At 39.6% G+C, this 24,676-nt stretch overlaps 1 protein-coding gene across 7 annotated transcripts in view; it reads left to right on the top strand.

Annotated features, from left to right (window-relative positions):
* Window positions 1-6,103: 6,103 nt before the first annotated feature.
* Window positions 6,104-24,676, top strand: part of GDPD4 (glycerophosphodiester phosphodiesterase domain containing 4) — a 174,253-nt gene continuing 155,680 nt past the window's right edge. For 5 of the 7 annotated variants that reach the window (XM_053203733.1, XM_027039609.2, XM_027039608.2 and 2 more), the window contains exon 1: window positions 10,489-10,578. The gene's annotated coding sequence lies outside the window, so the exon portion shown is untranslated. Of the gene's footprint in view, window positions 6,198-10,488; window positions 10,579-24,676 lie in introns of those variants that run through there. The other 2 variants (XM_053203731.1, XM_053203732.1) reach the window with 2 other exon arrangements.

Raw genomic sequence — 24,676 nt, 5'->3', positions numbered from 1 at the left:
TCTTAAGGTCAGCTAATTTCAGAAATTAATTACATCTGCAAAACCCTTCACGACAGTACCTAAATTCCTGTTTGATTGGAGAAACTAGAAGAAGTTATGTACACCAAAGGCTGGGAATCTTGGGGGGCTTAGTCCATTCGGGCTGCTATAACAAAATGCCATACACCGGGTAGCTTATAAACAACAAATTTATTTCTCATAGTTCTCGAGGCTGAGATGTCCAATATCATGGTGTCAGCATGTTTGGATCCTTGTGAAGGCCCACTTCCAGGTTGCCCACTTCCATCTGTTAAGGACACAGGAATTAGGGGAAGGGGAAATAACTGGAGTAGTATAACTATAGTTCAGGGACCTGAACCCAGGTATTCCTTTCCATACCTCTGTACACTGTATCAAGAGTAGGCAGGGGTGCCTGGGTGGCTCAGTTGGTTAAGCATCTGACTGGCTCAGGTCATGATCTTGTGGTTCACGAGTTCAAGCCCCACATTGGGCTCTGTGCTGACAGCTCAGAGCCTGGAGCCTGCTTCAGATTCTATGTCTCCCTCTCTCTCTGCCCCTCCCCCTGCTCATGCTCTGTTTGTCTGTCTTTCTCTCAAAAATAAATAAACATTAAAAAAAATTAAAAAGAGTAGGCAAACACCAACTTAAAGGCACTACTAGAGCCATGAGGCTGGCTGGGTGGTGACCAACTCAACTGAGGTCACACTAATATGTTTATCCTGCATTTGATGTTATTGTATACCTGCCATGTGGACACTGTGCAAGGTGTCCTCACCTGTAGGTATAAGTAAATGCAGTCTAACTACTGTGGAACCATTGAAGAAGGAGATTGGTGGTGATGGGACTACTCCTGGGTCCTGTTAAGGTTATTGTGCTGGGCCAGATGTTATAGATATTTTCAGAAGAAGCCTAGTGCCAGAAATAAGGGACTACCTGAAACCATGGGAGACATTTGGAGGAAGTATATCCTATCTTATACTTGGATCCCTTCAAGAGAATCATCACCCAGGCTATTGCATTCTTCTAGGCATCTCTTATTGACAATTGGCTCCTTTGTGAATCTCTCATAATGCTGGATCAGTCATCAGTTACTGGATGTAGCAAGGGCGACTTGGAAGCACTCCAGTGTTTTCTAACATTTACCTGCTGCGTGTTTCCTATCCTACTCTACTGAATCATACTACCCACCACCAGCCTGTGAAACTGTCAGTAATGGACTCTTGGGTTCCATGTCTGGCTCTTCCTCTACTTCCTGGGATGACATAGGATTCTTGGTCATTGGAAAAGGCTTGGGAGTAGTTCCATAGGCTTTGGTTAGGCTTTATTAAAGCACTGTAACTATGAATATTGGTCTTAACTGCACACAATGTGAGCTTGCGTGTACACACACACACACAACTCTGGACTGGATAATATGTTCCACCTAGGCTGTTTTCCTCTGTGGTTAAATGGCCTTCACCTGTTTGCCTCCAGTAATCATGACCTATAACCCTGAGGTGATAATCCAACTATTTAATGTTTTCTGGGATTCTCAGGTCCCCCATTGCCACCACCTGGCCTAAATGTAAAGGAGAAGACTTCCCAGTGGGTAGTGAGGAGAAAGGACTAGGAGACATCATAGTCTTATTCCTGAGTAGAGATATATGAAGCTGATAGAAAATCTACCAGTTATGCTAGGCTAAATAGCTAATGAGATCACTCTAGCCATCCAGCAGATTAGCCTGGACTCCTTAGCCAGAGTGGTTTTATTTTCATTTATTATTGTTGTTATTTTAACCAAAATGGATTTAGGCCACAAAACTGATCTTCATAATCTGACAGCAGCTGTCTCTGGCCTAATCAATAATTCCTATTATTTATAGATCACAATTAGTGGCAAGTAGAATTATCAATATTCTGCATATGGGAAAAGGCAGTATGGTTATTTAGTGCATCCCAAACGGGTACCTCTTTTTCTTGTCTGAGTCTGAGCTCCCTCAGCCCCTGGTTTAAGGAACAGCTATTTATGGCTTTCCATATTCCAGTGATTTTCAAAGTGTGGTTCCTACACCAGCAACATTAGCATCACTTGAGAACTCTCAGAAATGCAAGTTCTCAGGGTCCTTCATGGATATGCAATCTGCAGATAAGTCTTCCAGGTGATTCTGAAACAGCTGAAGTTTGAGAACCATTCTCCAAGGTTTCCTACAAACTGTAATGGTATGTATTACTGATGGAATGGGGTATGATGTATAGAGGCCACCTAGATATTAGAGGTGAAGAACTACAGTGGTTGAGAAATAAGGTTTAACTTGCCCAATATTCTCTTCTGGGTGGCCTCCTGGGAAAGGAGTTGGCCTTTGAGCTCCACGGAAACTATCTACAGCCAAATGCTTAGAAAAATCAGTTCTACTAGAATGCTGATCGGGCCACTTGTCTGCCATACCAAAACATGGTCTTTTGCCCCTAGTCTTGACAGCCTCTTCTGTATGTTTGATATATATATGTGTGTGAACGAAGTGGTGGGATAGGGCTAGAAGCCATTGTTCTGCCATGTCATGCTGCTATTGGATCACAACCCTCATCCAGCCAGCCATTCTGTGGCTTCTCAGACCTCTAGCTTTGTGAAGAAACAACCTTCCTCATTGGTAGTGATGAGGAAGGGAGTTGTGTAGGAGATACTACATAGTCATATTCATGCAAGGATCAGGGTCTCATTCCTATATGCTGACTCTAAATGGAATGAGCCATAAGGGACTTCCAAACCTGCTGCTGCTCCTATATTCGTTGGTTTCCTCCAATAAATACTATTCCAAAGGCCTGGTATGTGTCCTGTGTGGTCATTTGGCTTTGCTCCATGTTATTCAACTGTGTGAATATGTTGACATTATTTATTCATTCTTCTGCTGATGAGTATTTGGGTTATTTGCTGTTTGGGGTGATCAGAAGCAATGCTGCTATGAACATGATCGTATATTTATCCTAGTGCTCACAAGAACAAATTTATCTACTAGATATCCTAGGTGTGGAATTATTAGATCATGGGGCATATATATCTTCAACTTTTTAAGATGATACCTACAAGTTTTCCAAAGGGATTGTACCAACTGACATCCCCCACTATTGTGGGAGTTCGTACACATTACTCAACCTTGCTCGCATTGCTTGATCGATCCTTGCTAACATTTACTATTTACTATTTACTTGCTAATATGCTACTATTTACTATTACATTTACTATTGTCAGACTACTTCATTGTAACCAATCTGTGTGTGTAGTGTAGTATTTCATTGTGCTTTTGCTTTTTAAAAAAATAATTTTTTAATGTTTATTTTTGAGAGACAGAGAGAGACACAAAGAGAGAGACAGAGCACGAGTTGGGAGAGAGGGCAGAGAGAAAGGAAGACATGGAATCTGAAGCAGGCTCCAGGATCCAAGCTGTCAGTACAGAGCCCAACGCAGGGCTCGAACCCATGAACCTGAGCTGAAGTCGTTCGCTTAATAGACTGAGCCACCCAGGTGCCCCTCATTGTGATTTTACTCTTTTGTGAAGTCTTTTTTCAAATCTTTTCCTCATTATTTTCTTTTTTGTCATCTTTTAAATATTTTTTGTTGAAATTCCTTGTGTATGCTGGCTAATTATTCTTTCTCATTTTTGTGTTATAAAATCTTTTTTTGATTGCCTTTTTAAAATGAAACTTCTGGGGTACTCAAATGTATTAGTTGGTTAAGTGTCTGACTCTTGATTTTGGCTCAGGTCATGATCTCACGGTTGTGAGAGCCCAGTCCCACATCAGGCTCCATGCTGGGCATGGAGTCTGGTTAAGATTCCCTCTCTCCCGGGGCACCTGGATGGCTCAGTCGGTTGGGCATCCAACTTTGGCTCAGGTCTTGATCTCATGGTTTGTGAGTTCAAGCCCTGTGTAGGGCTCTGCACTGACAGAGTCTGCTTTGGATTCTATGTCTTCCTCTCTCTGCCCCTCCCCATTCATGGTCTGTATCTCTCTCCTTCAGATATAAATAAACATTAAAAACATGTTTTTAAAATAAAAAGAAAGATTCTTTCCCTCGTCCTCTGCCCCTCCTCCACTCACGCTCTCGCTTTCTCAAAAAAAATTTTTTTTAATTAAAATTAAACTTCCTGGGGCACCTGGGTGGCTCAGTCGATTGAGCATCCGACTTCGGTTCAGGTCATGATCTCGTGGTCTGTGAGTTCCAGCCCCATGTTGGGCTCTGTGCTGACAGCTCAGAGCCTGGAGCCTGCTTCAGATTCTGTGTCTCCCTCTCTCTCTGCCCCTCTCCCGCTCATGCTCTGTCTCTCTCTCTCTCTGTCAAAAATAAATAAACATTAAAAAAGATTAAAAAAATAAAAAAAAATAAAATTGAACTTCCTATTTTGAGATAATTGTAGCTACACATGCAGTGTTGGAAATCATAGAGAGATATCCCACATACTCTTTACCCAGTTTCCTCCAATGGTACCACCTTGCAAAACGATAGTGCACTATCCCAACCAGAGCATTGACATTGATAGAGTGAAGATATGGAACATTTCCATCCTCACAAGGATTCTTCTTTTTTACAGCCACACCTACTTCCCCCTGCTCCCATGTCTTCTTTATGATAATTTCCTTCTTTCTGCTGGCTTTGGGTTTATTTTGCCCTTCTTCTAGGTTATCAAAGTGGGAGCTTAGATTATTGATTTGAGACTTCCTCTTTTCTAATTTATGTATTTGGTGCTATAAATTTCTCTCTCAGCACAGCCTTAGGTGTGTCCCACAAATTTTATATGTTGTATTTGTCTTCCACTTAATTCAATGTATTTTTGAAATCTACCTTGAAACTTGCTCTTTGACCCATATATTATTTGGAAGTAGGTTGTTTAGTTTCCAAATATTTGTAGATTTTCATGTTATCTTTCAGTTCTCATTTCTAGTTTGATTCCAGTGTATCACAAAACACTCTGTATGACTTAAATCCTTTTAAATTTGTTGCAGTTTGTTTTAAGGCCCAGAATATGGTCTATCTTGGTATATGTAATGGAAATAAGCATTTGAAATGAATGTATATGCTGATGTTGTTGGGCAGAATGTTCTATAAATATCAATTAGATCCTGTTGCTTGATGTTGAACTCTTCTAAATACCTGCTGATTTTCAGTCTAATTGTCCTATGAATTGTTGAAGGATAGGTGTTGAAGACTTGAACTTTTATTTTATTATTTTTCTCCTTTCAGTTCTATTAGTTTTTCATTAATGGATTTTCATTTCTGTTGTCTCCTGCACATACATTTAGGACTGCTATTTTTTTTTTTTTTTTTGGTGGATTGACCCTTTTATCGTTGTATACTGTCTTTCTCTCTTTCTAGTAATTATCTTTGCTCCAAAATCTAATTTATCTGATCTCAATGTAACCTCTTCTGCTTTCCTTTGGTTAATGTTTGCATGATATAAAATGTCCCATCCATTTACTTTCATCCTGCCTATATTGTTTTATTTGAAGTGAGTTTCTTATAGACTGCATATAGCTGGAACATGAATCCTATTCTACACCTTATAACATGGAAGGCAGGCAAAAACCAGAGTATGTCCTGATTTTTGTTATTTATACTTATACACTGCCTTTTCAACAAATGATTTGAGAAAACATGTAACAATAACATTTGCAATAAAACAATGATTAATATCTATTAATAAATACAGATAGGAAATCAGGGCCAAGGAGAAGATGAGCACAAATATGTTGGTTATCAGGGTTAAAGTATTGCTATAGTTGAACTCTAAATTTGGAATTAAACTTCCTGGAAGTTAAAGTAACAAGGTAATGTGTGTATAATTTCCATTATCAGAAAGGGAGAGGGCACGCCAGTTACTGGTGACTCTAGACCAGCACTATCCAAAACATTTTCTGTAATAATGGATTCTGTACTTGTATCATCCAGTATGGGAGCCACTAGCTACATGTGGCTGTTAAGCACTTGAAATGTGGTTAGTGACTGAGGAACTGATTTTTACATTTTAATTTTTATTAATTTAAATTTAAATAGCCACATATAGCTAGTAGCTATCTTATTGGACTGCTGAGGTCTAGAGGAAAAAAAGTAGTATAGTGTAGTTGGAGTCAAATGGGCTGTATTTAATTTTTGGCTCTGTCACAGGTATGTATGACCATGGAGCAGCTACTTAACCTTCCTGACCCTCAGCTTCTAGATCTGTAAAGTGAGTACAATAATAGTATCTACCTTTAAGATTCCGAGCAAACAAAATAATGTATGTAAAGCATTTAACACAACCCCTGACATGCAGGACACTCAGTCTCGTTTTATAATGGTTGAAATTACTTGGTTTGTCAGGAAATTTCATGCTAACTCTGACTCTTTTACTGGCACAAAAATGGAGGTTTTATAAGAGAATCAATAACTAGGAGACTAGGTTGTGCTTACCTTAGCCAATAACTGCTTTCTGGCCATAGTATCAAAAGGTCAATCAAACATTGATTAAAAAAAATTTTTTTTATCCATTTGAAGTTGCTTCAGGATACTCTGTTTAAAAGCCTAGGGCCTCCTTTTTCCCTGCCAACTTGCTAAAGGATTAAGCCCTAAAATTAGTATTTATCTCTTTCAGATTTGTAGTTCAATATTTCTTCATTATAGATGTATTAAAAGCCAAAACTAGTTAGTTCAATGACCTGTCACTGAAGAGAAGATTCATTACTTTTAATTAAAAGGACACTTGTTAAAAACAGGACTACCATGTGCACTTAGCAAAGATAATGTCCAAGCTTTGGGCTTGATCCGCTGCTGTACAATTGGCTAGAGTCTGGCATCAAGCCCCAGCATTGAATTCTCTCTGCCAAGAGAGAGAATTCAGAGGCTGGCGCTCAACTGCTCAGGTGACATGTGGCCATAGGTCTCGAGTTTATCCTTTTCTTTGTGTCAATGTTACCATTTTGCAGGTTTATATAATGAAAACTTAAAGCAACCTTTGATTATTTATTTACTCATTCTTCAGTCCAAGCAGTGAGTGATAAATAATTTGCTCTTATAATAAGAAAATTATCAGAAGGCTGGAATAGTTATTGCCTAGACTTGAGGCTGCACAGAAAGTTAGGAATTGGCTGTGTTTTTATGATATTACTAGCTTCTATTTTGCTGAGAAACCTAGGTGCCATTCTAGATGTCTTATTTTATTTTATTTTATTTTATTTTATTTTATTTTATTTTTGAGAGAGAGAGAGAGGGTGCAAGTGAGCAAGGGTCAGGGAGGGAGAGAGAGAGAGAGAGAGAGAGAGAGAGAGAGAGAGAGAAAAGCGAGGCTCCACCAAAGCAGGGCTCATGTTTACCTGAAGCAGGGCTTGAGCTCACCGGAAGTGAGGTTCATGCTCACCCCTGATCTTGACCTGAGCCAAAGTCAGATGCTTAATGTCTGAGCCACCCAGGCATCCCATCCTAGATGCTTTAAATGCATGTGTGTGTGTGTGTGTGTGTGTGTGTGTGTGTGTGTAGGTTTGCAAAATATTTCAAATTGGCTTTATGGACTACACCAAACTGCAAACTCACTTAGGTTGTTTTTAGCAGAATTCTCTGTAAGTTGATAGTGTGACAGCAATCACTAGGAAAAAACCTTCTCTCAGGTCAGCTTGCTCCTTCTGGAAACTATTGGACAAAGACCCACTACACTACAGAAGGAAGGTAGAGTTCTGAAGAAATGACTAGCAAACCTTCAGATGGCAGTCTTGAAAATCTTAAAAAAAACAAAATTGAGTTCTTCCAACACAGTCTTTTTTGGGTTCATCATATTTTTTGTCTAAGATCAGACAGGGCCCACCAGAGTTTGAATAATATTCATTGCAAAAGGACAGTTTAATTAGATGAATAATGAGTCTATGAAATTGAGTCAGTTCTGTTGGGACAATAAAGCCGGGAAAAAATCTCCCCCAAATATTGATGGGAATCTCAGTTTCTTAACACCACATCATGTCCCCCAGTTTACCTTCATTATTGATTTTTTAACAGGTAAATTTGAAGACTCCCACAGAGATTAATTGAATATTAATGTTCTTTGAAATAAAATGTTATAATTTATTTGATAAGTTCTTTGATACCCTTTAAAAAATATATTTATTTTGAGAGAGGGAGAGTGTGTGTGTGTGTACGAATGGATGGGGGGGAGAGAGAAAGAGAGAGAGGGAGAGAAGAGAGAGAGAATCCCAAGCAGGCCTACACTATCAGCACAGAGCCTGGTGTGGGGCTCAATCCCACAAACCATGAGATCATGGCCTGAGCCAAAACCAAGAATCGGATGCTCAACTGACTGAGCCACCCAGGCCCTCCTGGTACCCTTTTTAATATTCTGTTTTGCATGCTTTAGTTTTGTTTGTCTCACTTCTGCTTTAAAACCAGGAGTAATAGGATCAGGCCTGTATTTGCTCAAACATGGAACCAGTTTCCAGCACTTCTTTCATTATCTATTGATATGAGAAAAAGGTCTCTAAAGAAGAAATCAGAATGGAGTTTCAGGGAGCCTCTGGGTGGCTCAGTCAGTTAAGCAGTCAACTCTTGATTTAGGCTCAGGTCATGATCTTGCAGTTCATGAGATCAAGTGCCCATGGGACCCTGTGCTGACAGCATGGAGCCTGCTTGGGAATCTCTCTCCGTCTTTCTGCTCCTCCTCCCTCAAAATAAATAGATAAGCATTAAAAAAGAAAAGAATAGAGTTTCAGAAAATCTTCATTTCACGAAAATTGCTTAATCCCTTGATTGTTACCTAATCTCAGTGGGTGCAACCAGTTTAGTACTGCTATGTCAAGGGTTAATCTCGGGTTCCCGAATAGAAGTTAGCAGAAGGAGGGTAAACATTCAAAGATCAAGCTACTTTTCTTATTCTACGCTATTACCACCCCGATCCAAGCTACCATTCTTTCTTCTGGTCAAGTCCTCCCAACTGGTTATTGGGAGGTATACTCCAGGGAACACAGGTAGGTCAGAAAAAAATGTAGCCTGTCTTACTCAGCTTAAGGGTTGATGGCTCTGTAGCTTCTATTTATTTAACCAATTGTGCCAAGCATTACAGTAAGCACCGGGAAGAAGTGATGAGTTAGGTATGGTCTCACCTTCAAGTAGATGAACTTAAAAGGGAGGAAGCAGAAATTAAAGTCTCAGCAAAGCAAAGTAGGTAATTATAATCAATGCCGCTAATATAGTACTAAGAAGTTAATTTGGAGGGACATATGGGACAAGGAGGAGAAGTACTTAATTGGGCCTGGTGGTAAGGAATAGGTGGTGATGATCAAAGAAGGCTTCCTGAGCTGAGTCTTACACCAACAAAAGGAGTTAGCTAGGTAAAAGTCAAGAGTGGGAAGTGAGTAAGCCTGGCAGTAGGAACAACACGAATGAAGAAAGATACATAATGGTGTGGAGGCGTAAGTAGTGCAAGAGGTGTGGTTTTGCTGGAGTTTCAATATGAGTAGGGTTGGAGGAGAGTAGGGGGAGAAAGAAGCTGGAGAGAAGGGCAGTATCCAATTAAGGGGCTTGAACTTTAACCTTAGGAATGAATTTTAAACGTGGCCAGATTTGTATTTTTAGAAGATCACTAGCTGCTCTTTGAAAGGCAAATTTGGGGAAATGTAAACTGGAAGCAGTGAGATTCTTTGGGAGTCTACTCCCATAACGACCTTAACCCTTACCACAGCAAGTACTAAGCAGCTGGTACCTACTGAGATGACTAGGGGCCCTAGTGGGCATTGAAATACAACAAGGGAATGACTAGGAGAAAGGGATAGGAAGTGTGTGTGTGGGAGGGGGGGTTGCAAAGCAAAGGGAGGAATCAAAAATGGAGGGTTGGTTTCAGTTCTTGCCATTTAGCAATTTGGAGCCACAGGTGGTGGAGCAAATTTGAAGGGAAAAATATGCATACGGATTATTGAGTTTGAGGTGTCTCCAACAGGACATTCAGATAAAGATGACCAGCAGACATTTGGATATGATGGTCTTAGAGCTTAGAAATGAGGTCGGAGCTAGAGAAATAGCTGGAGGAATCAAAGAGTAAACAAACAAAACTAAAACAGGCCCATTGTTTGAAGTAGGTTAGGAAAAAAAAGACAAGAAAAAAATAATTAAAAAAAGACAATCTATAAATAACTGGGCTACAAAAAATAGTTAATCCCTGAACTAAATAATTAACAAAAACTAAAATTACGCTGAAGTTCTTTTTTTTAAAGTTTATTTATTTTGAGAGAGAGAGAGAGTGCAAACAGGGGAGGGACAGAGAGAGAGGGAGAGAGAGAATCCCAAGCAGTCCCCTGTGCTGTCAGTGTCCACGCTTAACCTACTAAGGCACCCAGGTGCCCCGAAGTTATCTCTAAAAGAAGCAAAATGAAAGATACTTTAAATACACATTTTAAACGCATTGCTCAGAGCTAAGTTTGCAGGTGTGCCTTAAACTCAGCCTCCAGGGCTGATAGAGCACCGAAGGCCACGCCCCTGGCCACGCCCACCCCACACAGCCAGCCTCCACTGCCTTCTTCAACCAGGCGTCCATCTTGAGAGACGCTGGTCTGCGGTGGGGAATTCCCGTTTGCTTTTGGGGCTTTGAAGTCGCTGTAAGTACCGTGTCCAGCTCTGAGCTCCACCTCTTAAGCATCTCCAGGAGTAGGAAACTACATTAATATTATCAAGTTGTCAGCCAACGTGAGGCACTTTTACCTAATCAGCTCATTACGTCTGGTGAACCTGGAGCTGCCATCACCCCAGTGTTCAGGGGAGGAAGCTGAGACCAGAGGGCTTCCACCTGTCCCAGTCGGGTGGCGACAGGAGCACCAAGCCGGGTAGGCCCAGTGGCTCGGCTGGCGTCCAGGGCTGGCATGTCGTGGGCGTGTGCGTTAAGTCCCGACAGGTGTGAAGGAAGTGCTCAGCTCGTTTGTTTCTCTGGGCGATCCTAGCCGAACGCTGCCTGTGTTCAACATCTGAAAATAGTTGTTTCTTGTCTTGTGTCCAGTTTCGGAGTTGTTTTTGGAGGGAGCCTAAGTCTTGTTGTAGTTTGTCAAACCTGGCAAGCGCACTCTGGTGTTTGACTCAAGCAACGGGTGAACAGTGGTGCCCTTTGCGGAGAGGGGATGGTCTTGAGAAGGAATAGGTTTGGGAGGGCAAAGCAGGGGTTCAGTTTGGGATAATTTTGAGAGGTCTGTGAGAAATCAAGTGAAGATTTCAGCAGGCTGTTGGCTGTATGGGTTTGGAAATCAGAGATGTTTGGAAGGGAAACGATGTTTACTGATCTTTCCCTAAATATTAATGAATTCAAAGGATATGTAGGCATGTGGGAAATGGTTGTGGTAATGATTCTGGTTAAAATGCTGCCTTTTATTCAGTATTTGAGCAGTTTACCACCCTCCCTGTCACAGAGCTTTTGTTCACAAGATCTTTCTTTGACATACCAATATTTGCAACTGGTCACACTAAATTCACCGTCTCTTCTGTTTTTAGCTTCATTATAGTAAATTTTTATTATGTTGAACACACGCACAGACATTTAGCAAATGTTAGAAGACTATAGATTGTCTCCTTACATTTAAAAAAAGTCTAGATTTTTTTTAACATGGGAGGCTGTTTGCTCAAGAAATTCCATGATTAGAGATATATGTACATATTTGAGAGAGAACTTGTCACATTCCCAAAACGTAAAAGCAACTGATCTCTCTTTCTCTGGGTTATATCCTTTTTAAATTGAGCCATTATGAACTTATGCATGGAACATTTAAGTAAAAATCAGATACTTTTCTGTTGTAAATAGTGGGTTTTCTCTTAACTTTGCCAAATCTCATCCTCTCCTTTGTGCATTGGCATTAAGAACAAAATCTTAAGTTGAAAGAACCCAAAATGATAATTTGGGTTCTGGCCTACTTAAAGAGAGGATTGTTGAAATTAATTCCAGAATTATTGAAGATTTGGTTGTTACTTAGCTTGCAGTTGAGATTTGTAGAGGATTATTATATGTTGGCTATCATTACATAACAAGCCATCCTCAAACTCAGTGGCTTAAAACAGTAGCATTTATTATTGTTTATGAATATATTTCTGCATCCTGTTAGGGCAAAGTTGTGCAGGTAGTTCTTGCTAACTTGCACTTAAAGTTGACTAAATTCTTTCATATGCTTTAGGCTGGTTGCCTGTACGGTGGCCTAGGGCAAGACTTGACTTTTATAACTGGGCTCTCCTCCCTGTGGTTACTCTTGTACTCATTCCATCAGGCTAGTTAGGAGTTCTTCAAATAGGAACGATGGGTTCCCAAAAGAGGGAGCATAAGCATAGAGGGTCTCTTGAGGCCTAGGTTCGCAACTGGCACATCATTTGCCACATTCTCTTGGACACATCAATTCACAACATCAACTTAAATTAAAAGAGTAGGGAAATAGACTTTTTTTAATGAGAGGACTTCAAAGTCACATTGTGAAGGATATGGACAAAGGAAGGGGTAAAGAAATGAGCCCATTTTTGTCACCAATCTATTACAGATCACTTAATGGCTTCAGTTACACATATCTCTCAAAAGCAAAATAATGGTAACTTCAAATCCAGCACTGCCAGAAATCTTATCCAGTGCCAGCATCATGTTCATTCCAGGGTTTCAGAAACTAGTAAAGTTGTGATATGATTTCAAAAGGGGGAAATGGGAGGCTCTAAGCAGTTACTGGTCCATAGTAATTCTAAAATTGTGCTGGAAAAATATTGCCAAGTCACCCAATTCCAAAAAATAGGGAATTTTCCTTGATTAACTCTTGGCTTTTCTCCCTAGGGTGGGTCTTTCTTTCTTTCTTTCTTTCTTTCTTTCTTTCTTTCTTTCTTCTTTCTTTCTCTCTCTCTCTCTCTCTTTCTCTCTTTCTCTCTTTCTTTCTTTCTTTCTTTCTTTCTTTCTTTCTTTCTTTCTTTCTTTCTTTCTCTTTTTCTTTTTTGTTTAACATTTAGTTAACATACAGTGCAATGTTGGTTTCAGGAGTAGAATTCAGTGATTCATCAGTTACATACAACACCCAGTGCTTATCACATGTGCCCTCCTTAGTACCCATCACCACTAGCCCACCTACCCACCTACCCCCATCAATCTTCAGTTTGTTCTCCATCATTAAGAGTCACTTTGTGGTTTGTTTCTCTCTCTTCTGTTACCCCCCCCTTCCCATATCTTCATCTGTTTTGTTTCTTAAATTCCATAGATGCATGAAATCATATGGTATTTGTGTTTCTCTGATCGACTTATTTTGCTTAGCGTATTACATTCTAGCTCCATCCACATCATTACAAATGGCAACATTTCATTCTTTTTGATGGCTAATATTCCATTGTATGTGTGGGTATGTGTATATATATATATACACATACATATACACATACACATACACATACATATATACCACATCTTTATCCATTCATCAGTCAGGGGACATTTGGACTCTCTCCATAGTTTGGCTATTGTTGATAATACTGCTGTAAACATCAGGGTGCATGTACCCCTTTGAAGCTGTATTTTTGTATCCTTTGGGAAAACACCTAATAGTGCAATTGGTGGACTGTAGGGTAGTTCTATTTTTAGTTTTTTGAGGAACCTTCATACGATTCTGCAGAGTGACTATACCAGTTTGCATTCCCACCAAGGGTGCAAGAGGGTTCCTTTTCTCTGCATCACAGGTTGTTTCTTGTGTTGTTAATTTTAGCCATTTTGATAGGTGTGAGGTGGTATCTCATTGTGGTTTTGATTTGTATTTCCCTGATGATGAGTGATGTTGAGCATCTTTTCATGTGTCTCTTAGCCATCTGGATGTCTTCTTTGGAACAGTGTCTATTCATGTCATCTGCCTATTTCTTAACTGGATTGTTTTTTGGATGTTGAGTTTGATAAGTTGCTTATATGTTTTGGATACTGACCCAGTATCAGATATGTCATTTGCAAATATCTTCTCCCATTCCACAGGCTGCCTTTTAATTTTGTTGATTGTTTCTTTAATTGTGTAGAAGCTTTTTATCTTGATGAAGTCCCAATAGTTCATGTTTGCTTTTGTTTCCCTTGCCTTCAGCAACGTGTCTTGTAAGAAGTTGCTCTGGGTGAGGTCAGAGAAGTTGTTGCTTGTGTCCTCCTCTAGAATTTTGATGGTTTCCTGTGTCACATTTAAGTCTTTCATCCATTTTGAATTTATTTTTTGTGTATGATGTAACAAAGTGGCCCAGTTTCTTTCCTGTGCATGTCACTGTCTAGTTTTCCCAACACCATTTGTTGAAGAGACTGTCTTTTTTCCATTGGATAGTCATCCCTGCTTTGTTGAAGATGAATTGACCATAGAGTTATGGGTCCATTTCTGGGTTTTCTGTTTTGTTCCATTGATCTATGTATCTGTTTTTGTGCCAGTACCATACTCTCTTGATGACTGCAGCTTTGTAATATAGCTTGAAATCCAGAATCATGATTCCTCTAGTTTTGTTTTTCTTTTTCAGTATTTCTTTGGCTATTCAGGGTCTTCTGTGGTTCCATACAAATTTTAGGATTGTTTGTTCTAGCTCTGTGAAAAATGCTGGTGGTATTTTGATAGGGATTGCATTAAATGTGTAGATTACTTTGGGTAGAATAGACATTTTAACAATGATTGTTCTTCCAATCCATGAACATGGAATGCTTTTCCATTTCTTTGTGTCCTCTTTAATACCTTTACTAAGTCTTTTGTAGTTTTCAGAGTACAGATCTTTACCTCTTTGGTTAGTTTTATTTCTAGGTATCTTACTGTTTTTGGTGCAGTTGTAAATGGGATTGATTCCTTGATTTCTTTTTCTGCTGCTTCGTTTTTGGTGTATAGAAATGCAACAGATTTCTGCATGTTAATTTTATATCCTGAGATTTTGCTGACTTCATGTCTTAGTTCTAGCAATTTTTTGGTGGAGTCTTTCTGGTTTTCTACATAGAGTATCATGTTGTCTGCAAACAGTGAAAGTCTGACTTCTTCCTTAGTGATTTGGATGCCACTTATTTCTTTTTGTTGCCTGACTGCTGAGGCTAAGACTTCTCATACTATGTGAAATATTAATGGGGAGAGTGGACGTTCTTGTTTTGTTGCCGACTGTAGGGGAAAGGCTCTCAGTTTTTCCCCATTGAGTATAATATTAGCTGTGGGTCTTTTGTACATGGCCTTTACGATGTGGTGGTGTGTTCCTTATATCCCTACTTTGTTAAGGGTTTTTATCAAGAATAGATTCTGTTATTTGTCAAATGCTTTTTCTGCATCTATTGACAGGATTGTATGGTTCTTATCCTTTCTTTTATTAAGGTTGTGTATCATGTTGATTGATTTGTGAATATTGAATAAGCCCTGCGCCCAGGAATAAATTCCACTTGATAGTGGTGAATAATTCTTTTAATATAGTGTTGAATTCGATTTGCTAGTATCTCGTTGAGAATTTTTTTGTCTGTCTTCATCAGACATACTGGCCTGTAATTCTCCTTTTTAGTAGAGTCTTTGGATTTAGAATCAAGGTAATGCTGGCTTTGTAGAATGAGTTTGGAAGTTTTCCTTCCATTTCTGTTGTTTAGAACAGTTTGGGAAGAATAGGTATTGACCCTTCTTTAAATGTCTAGTAAAGAATTTCCCTGGGAAGCCATCTGGCCCTGGACTTTTGTTTGTTGGGAGACTTTTGATTACTGTTTAATTTCTTTTTGCTGGTTATGGGTCTGTTAAAATTTCTATTTCTTCCTGTTTCAATTTTGGTAATTTGTGAGTTTCTAGGAATTTGTCCATTTCTTCCAGTTGCCCAGTTTGTTGGCATATAATTTTTCATAGTAATCTCTTATAATTATTTGTATTTCTGTGGTGTTGATTGTGATGTCTCCTCTTCCATTCATGATTTTATCTATTTGGGTCCTTTCTCTTTTTGATAAGTCTGGCTCAGGATTTATCACCTTTTTTTATACTTTCGAAGAACTAGCTCTTAGTTTCATTGATCTGTTTTTTGTTTGTTGATTTGTTTCTATATCGTTAATTTCTGCTCTATATTATTTCCCTTCTTGTTGGTCTAGGCTTTATTTGCTATTCCTTTTCTAGCTCGCTTAGGTGTAAAGTTAGGTTGTGTGTTCGGGACCTTTCTGGCATCATGAAGTAGGCCCGAGTTGGAATATGCTTTAAAAAAAAAAAAAAAAAAGCATACCTTTAGGACTGCCTTTGCTGCATCCCAAAGGGTTTTGACTGTCATGTTTTCATTTTCATTTGTTTCCATGTATTTTTAAATTTTTTTTTATTTTCCTGGTTAACCCATTAATTCTTTTTTTATATTAAATACAATTTATTGTCAGATTGGTTTCCATACAACAGCCGGTGCTCATCCCAACAGGTGCCCTCCTCAATGCGCATCACCCATTTTCCCCTCCCCCCCACTCCCATCAACCCTTAGTTTGTTCTCAGTATTTAAGTCTCTTATGGTTTGCCTCCCTCCCTCTCTGTAACTTCCCCACCTTCCCCTCCCCCATGATTCTCTGTTAAGTTTCTCAGGATCCGCATATGAGTGAAAACATATGGTAACTGTCTTTCTCTGCCTGATTTATTTCACTTAACACAGTACCCTCCAGTTCCATCCTGGTTGCTACACATGGCCAGATTTCATTCTTTTTCGTTGCCAAGTAGTATTCCATTGTATATATAAGCCACATCTTCTTTATCCATTCGTCAGTTGATGGACATTTAGGCTCTTTCCATAATTTGGCTATTGTTGATAGTGCAGCTATAAACATTGGGGTACATGTGCCCCTGTGCATCAGCACTCCTTTATCCCTTGGGTAAATTCCTAGCAGTGCTATTGCTGGGTCATAGGGTATATCTGTTTTTAATTTTTTTTCTTCAATATATGAAATTTATTGTCAAATTGGTTTCCATACAACACCCAGTGCTCATCCGAAAAGGTGCCCTCCTCAATACCCATCATGTTTTTAATTTTTTGAGGAAGCTCCACATTATTTTCCAGAGCGGCTGCACCGGTTTGCATTCCCACCAGCAGTGCAAGAGGGTTCCCATTTCTCCACATCCTCTCCAGCATCTATAGTCTCCTGATTTGTTCCTTTTAGCCACTCTGACTGGCGTGAGGTGGTATCTCAGTGTGGTTTTGATTTGTAGTTCCCTGATGAGGAGTGACGTTGAGCATCTTTTCATGTGTCTTTTGGCCATCTGGATATCTTCTTTAGAAAAGTGTTTATTCATGTCTTCTGCCCATTTCTTCACTGGGTTATTTGTTTTTTGGGTGTGGAGTTTGTTGAGTTCTTTATAGATTTTGGATACTAGCCCTTTATCTGATATGCTATTTGCAAATATCTTTTCCCATTCCGTCAGTTGCCTTGTAGTTTTGTTGATTGTTTCCTTGGCAGTGTGGAAGCTTTTTATCTTCATGAGGTCCCAATAGTTCATTTTTGCTTTTAATTCCCTTGCCTTTGGGGATGTGTTGAGTAAGAAATTGCTGTGGCTGAGGTCAGAGAGGATTTTTCCTGCTTTCTCCTCTAGGGTTTTGATGATTTCCTATCTCACATTCAGGTCCTTCATCCATTTTGAGTTTATTTTTGTGAATGGTGTAAGAAAGTGGTCTGGTTTCATTCTTCTGCATGTTGCTGTCCAGTTCTCCCAACACCATTTGTTAGACTGTCTTTTTTTCCATTGGATATTCTTTCCTGCTTTGTCAAAGATTAGTTGGCCATACATTTGTGGGTCCAATTCTGGAGTCTCTATTCTATTCCATTGGTCTATCTGTTTTTGTGCCAGTACCATACTGTCTTGATGATTATAGCTTTGTAATAGAGGCTAAAGTCTGGGATTGTGATGCCTCCCATTTTGGTTTTCTTCTTCGATATTACTTTGGCTATTCTGGGTCATTTGTGGTTCCATACAAATCTTAGGATTGCTTGTTCTAGCTTTGAGAAGAATGCTGGTGCAATTTTGATTGGGATTGCATTGAATGTGTAGATAGCTTTGGGTAGTATTGACATTTTAACAATATTTTTTCTTCCAATCCATGAGCACAGAATGCTTTTCCATTTCTTTATATCTTCTTCAATTTCCTTCATAGGCTTTCTATAGTTTTCAGCATAAAGATCTTTTACATCTTTGGTTGGGTTTATTCCTAGGTATTTTATGATTCTTGGTGCAAGTGTATGAGATCAGTTTCTTTATTTGTCTTTCTGTTGCTTCATTATTGGTATATAAAAATGCAGCTGACTTCTGTACGTTGATTTTATACCCTGCAACTTGGCTGAATTCATGTATTAGTTCTAGCAGACTTTTGGTGGAGTCTGTTGGGTTTTCCATGTAGAGTATCATGTCGTCTGCGAAGAGTGAAAGTTTAACTTCATCTTTGCCAATTTCGATGCCTTTGATTTCCTTTTGTTGTCTGATTGCTGATGCCAGGACTCCCAATACTATGTTAAACAACAGTGGTGAGAGTGGACATCCCTGTCATGTTCCTGATCTCAGGGGGAAAGCTCTCAGTTTTTCCTCATTGATTATGATATTAGCTGTGGGCTTTTCATAAATGGTTTTTATGATGTTTAAGTATGTTCCTTCTATCCTGACTTTCTCGAGGGTTTATATTAATAAAAGATGCTGTATTTTGTCAAATGCCCTTTCTGCATCTATTGAAAGGATCATATGGTTCTTATCCTTTCTTCTATTAATGAGGTATCATGTCGATTGATTTGTGAATATTGAACCAGCCCTGTAGCCCAGGAATGAATCCCACAAGATCGTGGTGAATAATTCTTTTTATATTCTGTTGAATTCCATTTGCTAGTATCTTGTTGAGAATTTTTGCATCCACATTCATCAGGGACATTGGCCTGTAGTTCTCTTTTTTTACTAGGTCTCTGTCTGGTTTAGGAATCAAAGTAATGCTGGCTTCATAGAATGAGTCTGGAAGTTTTCCTTCCCTTTTTTGGAACAGCTTGAGAAGGATAGGTATTATCTCTGCTTTAAATGTCTGGTAGAATTCCCCTCAGAAACCATTTGTCCCAGGACTCTTACTTGTTGGAAGATTTTTGATAACTAATTAAATTTCTTCACTAGTTATGGGTTTGTTCAAATTTTCTATTTCTTCCCATTTGATTTTTGGAAGTATGTGGGAGTTGAGGAATTTGTCCATTTCTTCCAGGTTGTCCAGTTTTTTTGCCTATAATTTTTCATAGTATTCCCTGATAATTACTTGTATTTCTGAGGGATTGGTTGTAATAATTCCATTTCCATTCATAATTTTATTTATTTGGGTCATCTCCCTTTTCTTTTTGAGAAGCCTGGCTAGAGGTTTATCAATGTTGTTTATTTTTTCAAAAAAACAACTCTTGGTTTCATTGATCTGCTCTACAGTTTTTTTAGGTTCTATATTGTTTATTTCTGTTCTGATCTTTATTATTTCTCTTCTTACGCTGGGTTTGGGGTGCTTTGCTTTTCTGCTTCTATTTCCTTTAAGTGTGATATTAGATTCTGTGTTTGGGATTTTTCATGTTTCTTGAGATAGGCCTGGATTGCAATGTATTTTCCTCTCAGGACTGCCTTCGCTGCATCCCAAAGCGTTTGGATTGTTGTATTTTCATTTTCATTTGTTTCCATGTATTTTTAAATTTCTTCTCTAATTGCCTGGTTGGCCCATTCATTCTTTAGTAGGGTGTTCTTTAACCTCCATGCTTTTGTAGGTTTTCCAGACTTTTTCCTGTGGTTGATTTCAAGCTTCATAGCATTGTGGTCTGAAAGCGTGCATGGTATGATCTCAATTCTTGTATACTTATGAAGGGCCGTTTTGTGAGGCAGTATGTGATCTTGGAGAATGTTCCATGTGCACTCGAGAAGAAAGTATATTCTGTTGCTTAGGGATGCAGAGTTCTAAATATATCTGTCAAGTCCATCTGATCCAATGTATCATTCAGGGCCCTTGTTTCTTTATTGATCCTGTGTCTAGATGATCTATCCATTGTTGTAAGTGGGGTACTAAAGTCCCCTGCAATTACCACATTGTTATCAATAAGGTTGCTTATGTTTGTGATTAATTGTTTTATATATTTGGGGGCTCTCATATTCAGCACATAAACATTTATAATTGTTAGCTCTTCCTGATGGATAGACCCTGTAATTATTATATAATGTCCTTCTTCATCTCTTGTTACAGCCTTTAATTTAAAGTCTAGTTTGTCTGATATAAGTATGGCTACTCCAGCTCTCTTTTGAGTTCCAGTAGTATGATAGATAGTTCTCCACCCCTTCACTTTCAATCTGAAGGTGTCTCAGGTCTAAAATGAGTCTCTTGTAGACGGAAAATAGATGGGTCTTGCTTTTTTTTTTTTTTTTTTTTTTTATCCATTCTGATACCCTGTGTCTTTTGATTGGAGCATTTAGTTCATTTACATTCAGTGTTATTATTGAAGGATATGGGTTTAGAGTCATTGTGATGTCTGTAGGTTTCATGCTTGTAGTGATGTCTCTGGTACTTTGTGGTCCTTGCAACATTTCACTCACAGAATCGCCCTTAGGATCTCTTGTAGGGCTGGTTTAGTGCTGATGAATTCCTTCAGTTTTTGTTTGTTTGGGAAGACCTTTATCTCTCCTATTCTGAATGACAGACTTGCTGGATAAAGGATTTTTGGCTGCATATTTTTTCTGTTCATCACATTGAAGGATCCTGCCATTCCTTTCTGGCCTGCCATGTTTCAATAGATAGGTCTGTCACTAGTCTTATCGGTCTCCCTTTACATGTTAGAGCATGTTTATCCCTAGCTGCTTTCAGAATTTTCTCTTTATCCTTGTATTTTGTCAGTTTCACTATGATATGTTATGCAGAAGATTGATTCAAGTTATGTTGAAGGAAGTTCTCTGTGCCTCTTGGATTTCAATGCCTTTTCCTTCCCCAGATCAGGGAAGTTTTCGGCTATGATTTGTTCAAGTACACCTTCAGTCCCTTTCTCTCTCTCTTCTTCTTCTGGAATTCCTATGATATGGATATTGTTCCGTTTGATTGCATCACTTAGTTCTCTAATTCTCCCCTCATACTTCTGGATTTTTTTATCTCTCTTTTTCTCAGCTTCTTCTTTTTCCATAATTTTATCTTCTAACTCACCTATTCTCTCCTCTGCCTCTTCAATACAAGCTGTGGTTGCCTCCATTTTATTTTGCACCTGATTTATAGCATTTTTTATCTCCTCACGACTATTTCTTAGTCCCTTGATCTCTGTAGCAATAGATTCTCTGCTGTTCTCTATACTTTTTTCAAGCCCAGTGATTAATTTTATGACTATTATTCTAAATTCTTGTTCCGTTATATTGCTTAAATAGTTTTTGATCAATTCGTTAGCTGTCGCTACTTCCTGGAGTTTCTTTTGAGGAGAATTCTTCTGTTTCGTCATTTTGGATAGTCCCTGGAGTGGCACGGAACTACAGGGCACTTCCCCTGTGCTGTCTGGAATAACTTGTGTTGGTGGGCAGGGATGCAGTCAGACCTGCTGTCTGCCCCCAGCCGACCGCTGGGGCCACAGTCAGACTGGTGTGTACCTTATCGTCCCCTCCCCCAGGGGCAGGACTCACTGTGGAGTGGTGTGGCCCCTGTCTGGGCTACTTGCACACTGCCAGGCTTGTGGTGCTGCTTTGATGGGATCTGGTGTATTAGCCGGGGTGGATCTGCAAGGTGCACAGGGGCAGGAGGGGCAGGCTCAGCTCGCTTTGCTGTAGTGGTCCCCTGTGGGAGGGACCCTGCAGCACTGGGGGGGAGGCAGACCAATGGAGCATTGGGTGTTTGTCCAGTGCAAGCAAGTTTGGTGATGGGAACTGGTTCCCTTTGGGATTTCGGCTTTTGTGGGGTGGGAGAGGGAGAGGGAGATGGCGCTTGCCAGTGCCTTTGTTCCCCGCCCAGCTGAGCTCTGTCTTCCGGGGCTCAACACCTCTCCCTCTCCGTGTCCCTTCGCCCTCCTGCTCTCTGAGCAGAGCTGTTGACTTTTAACATTCCAGATGTTAAGTCCCGCTGGCTGTCAGAACTTATGGAGTCCGGCCCCTCCACTTTTGCAAGCCAGACTTGGGGGCTCTGCCTTGGTAGGCAGGCTGCCCCTCTACTGCCCGGCTCCTTCCCGCCAGTCCGTGTAGCGTGCACCACCTCTTTGTGCTTCCTACCTTCTTCCGTGGGCCTCTTATCTACGCTTGGCTCCGGAGAGTCCATTCTGCTAGTCTTCTGGCGGTTTTCTGGGTTATTTAGGCTGATGTGGGTGCAATCTAAGTGATCAGCGGGACAAGGTGAGCCCAGTGTCCTCCTATGGAGCCATCTTCACTCCTGAAAAACATAGTATTTTTAATTTCGACCTGACTAGATTTTAGTTCTTTTATCTCTGCAGAAATGGATTCTCTGGTGTTTTCTATGTTTTTTTCCAACCCAGCTTGTATTCTTATAACCATGGTTTTAAATTCTAGTTCAGACATCTTACTTATATAGTTGATTAAATCCCTGTCCATCAGTTCTATTGCCTTTTCTTTCTTTTGGGGTAAGTTTCTCTATGTTGTCATTTTTTGTCCCGAGAAGAGAAGAGCAAAGAAGGAATATAAAAACCAACCAACAAGCAAAATAACGAACAAAAAACAAAGAAAGAATAACAATAAAAACACAGAAAGACTAGATCCAGGGTGTGTTTTGGTCTGCTTATTAAAAAACTCCAGATCCAAAATTCAAATCAAGTAAAACAAAACCAATAAAATAAAAAATAAAGGAATATGTATATAAATTAAAAATAATAGTAAAAAGTAAAAAAAGGAATTAAAAAATAAGAAAATAAAATAAAAAATAAATAAAGAATAAAAGTAAAAGGGAAGTTAGATCCTGTTTCCCCTGGAGCTGAAGCTTTGTAGCACTATGACCTGCAGACTTGGTGCAAGGGAGTTGTTTGTGCTGGTTTTCTGGGGAGAGGCCTGTGGTGCTAATGCTCAGGTTGACTTGTTTCAGTAGAAATTTGCCTCTGGGGTGGGGATTGGGATTTGGTTTAAGTGGCTCCATCCTCCTCTAGGGTGCACTGTTTGGTCCCTGAAGGCTTTCAGCTCTAAAGGGTGGAATGAATATGGTGGAGCCCGGCTCTATAGTCCTGGACCTGAAAGTTCACCCCCCACCCCAACTCCAGGGAAACCTCACAGAAGAGCAATTAATTACCCCTCTTATATCCACAGTTTCTTTCAGACTGCATTCACCCAGCTTTTGTCCAGGCTTTTTAATCTCAGGTGCATGACTGAGTTTCAAAAGTCCAAATTTTCCTCTGTTCCTCTGGGGGAGGGTCTTACCACGCTTTTGCTTGCTGTGGGAAAAAAGCAGTGGAACTACTGCTCAGCTGTTCAGGGTTTATGTCAAAACAGAACAGAAAACTGGCACCTCTGCTTGTAGCCCTCAGCCAGAGTGAGTCCCCTCTCTTATGCCTGGAAACAGCACAGCATGTTGGTATGACCTGTCTTTCTTGTAACCCATGGGATCCTCAAACCACGCTGTCACGCCTGGGATTCTAACCCACTTCACTACTTGAGCACTTTTAAGCCAGGCACTTCCCCCATGGTAGAGGATTGATAAAAGTTCAGATTTTGGGCTCCATTGCTTATACTACTTTGTGGTAGCCTCCTTAAGCTGGATTCCTCTCTGCAGCTGGACCTAGAGCAATGTCTCCCCTGGTAAACTCTCTGCATCTCCTACCTTCCAAATAGTGGTCCCTTTTCTACATGTAGTCTTACAGTTTTTGTTCATTTAGACCTCTGATTGATTTCTTTGATGTTCAGAATGATTTGATAACTATCTAGCTGTGTTCAAGGGATGAGACAAGCTTAGGCTCTCCCTACTCCTCCTCCATCTTAACTCCAAACTCATGTAGTTTCATCACAGTTTCATCATCAACCAGTTCAGACTTTTTTCTTATTTGCATTGTGATTGTTTTCTTTTGACCCATGGGTTTTTACAAATATAGTGTTTAATTCCCTAATGTGGATTTTTGTACTTTTCTTTTGCTTATTGATTTCTGGCTGAATTGCACTATAGTCAGAAAATATACTCTTAAGATTTCAGTTCTTAGAAGCTTATTAAAAACAGTTGTGTGGTTCAATATATGACTTTCAATAAATGTTTCATTTCACATTGAAAATAATGTACATTCTGCAGTCATTGAGTATAGTGTTCTATAAACATTAAGCTTAGTTTGTTAATCAAGTTGTTAAAATCTTCATATCCTTATAAACTTCTTTGTCTGCTTATTATATTTTTTATCGAGAGAAGTATGCTAAATTTCCCACCATGATTGTGGATTTCTCCATTTCTCTTTTAGAGACCATGTGATTGGGTGCCTATAAATTGAAAATTATTTTTCAAGTCATTTTTCATCATTATGAAATGTCCTTCTTTGTCTCTGGTAATGCTTTTGCCTCAAGGTCTTTTTATCTGCTGGTAACTAGTGAGGTAGATTGTATTATTTGGCTCCACTTGTTACCCTTCCTTTACTTACACCTTTTGTGTTCATACTCTTTGCCTTGTAACTTTACAGTGCCCTCATCCTATGAGTTGACCTACTCTGTTTCTGACTTTGACTTGAGGACATCCTTTGAAGCAGAGGCTTGAAATGGGCTTGCATGTTAGGACTTACTTTCTTGGACAGCTTCCACCACCATGAGAATATACTCAGGCCAACCTGGTTGAGTGACACATGGA

The sequence above is a fragment of the Acinonyx jubatus genome, chromosome D1 (assembly GCF_027475565.1).
Source record: "Acinonyx jubatus isolate Ajub_Pintada_27869175 chromosome D1, VMU_Ajub_asm_v1.0, whole genome shotgun sequence".
Classification (NCBI taxonomy): domain Eukaryota; kingdom Metazoa; phylum Chordata; class Mammalia; order Carnivora; family Felidae; genus Acinonyx; species Acinonyx jubatus.
The sequence above is the reverse complement of the archived record's forward strand: the minus strand, read 5'-3'. Positions and strand labels throughout refer to the sequence as shown.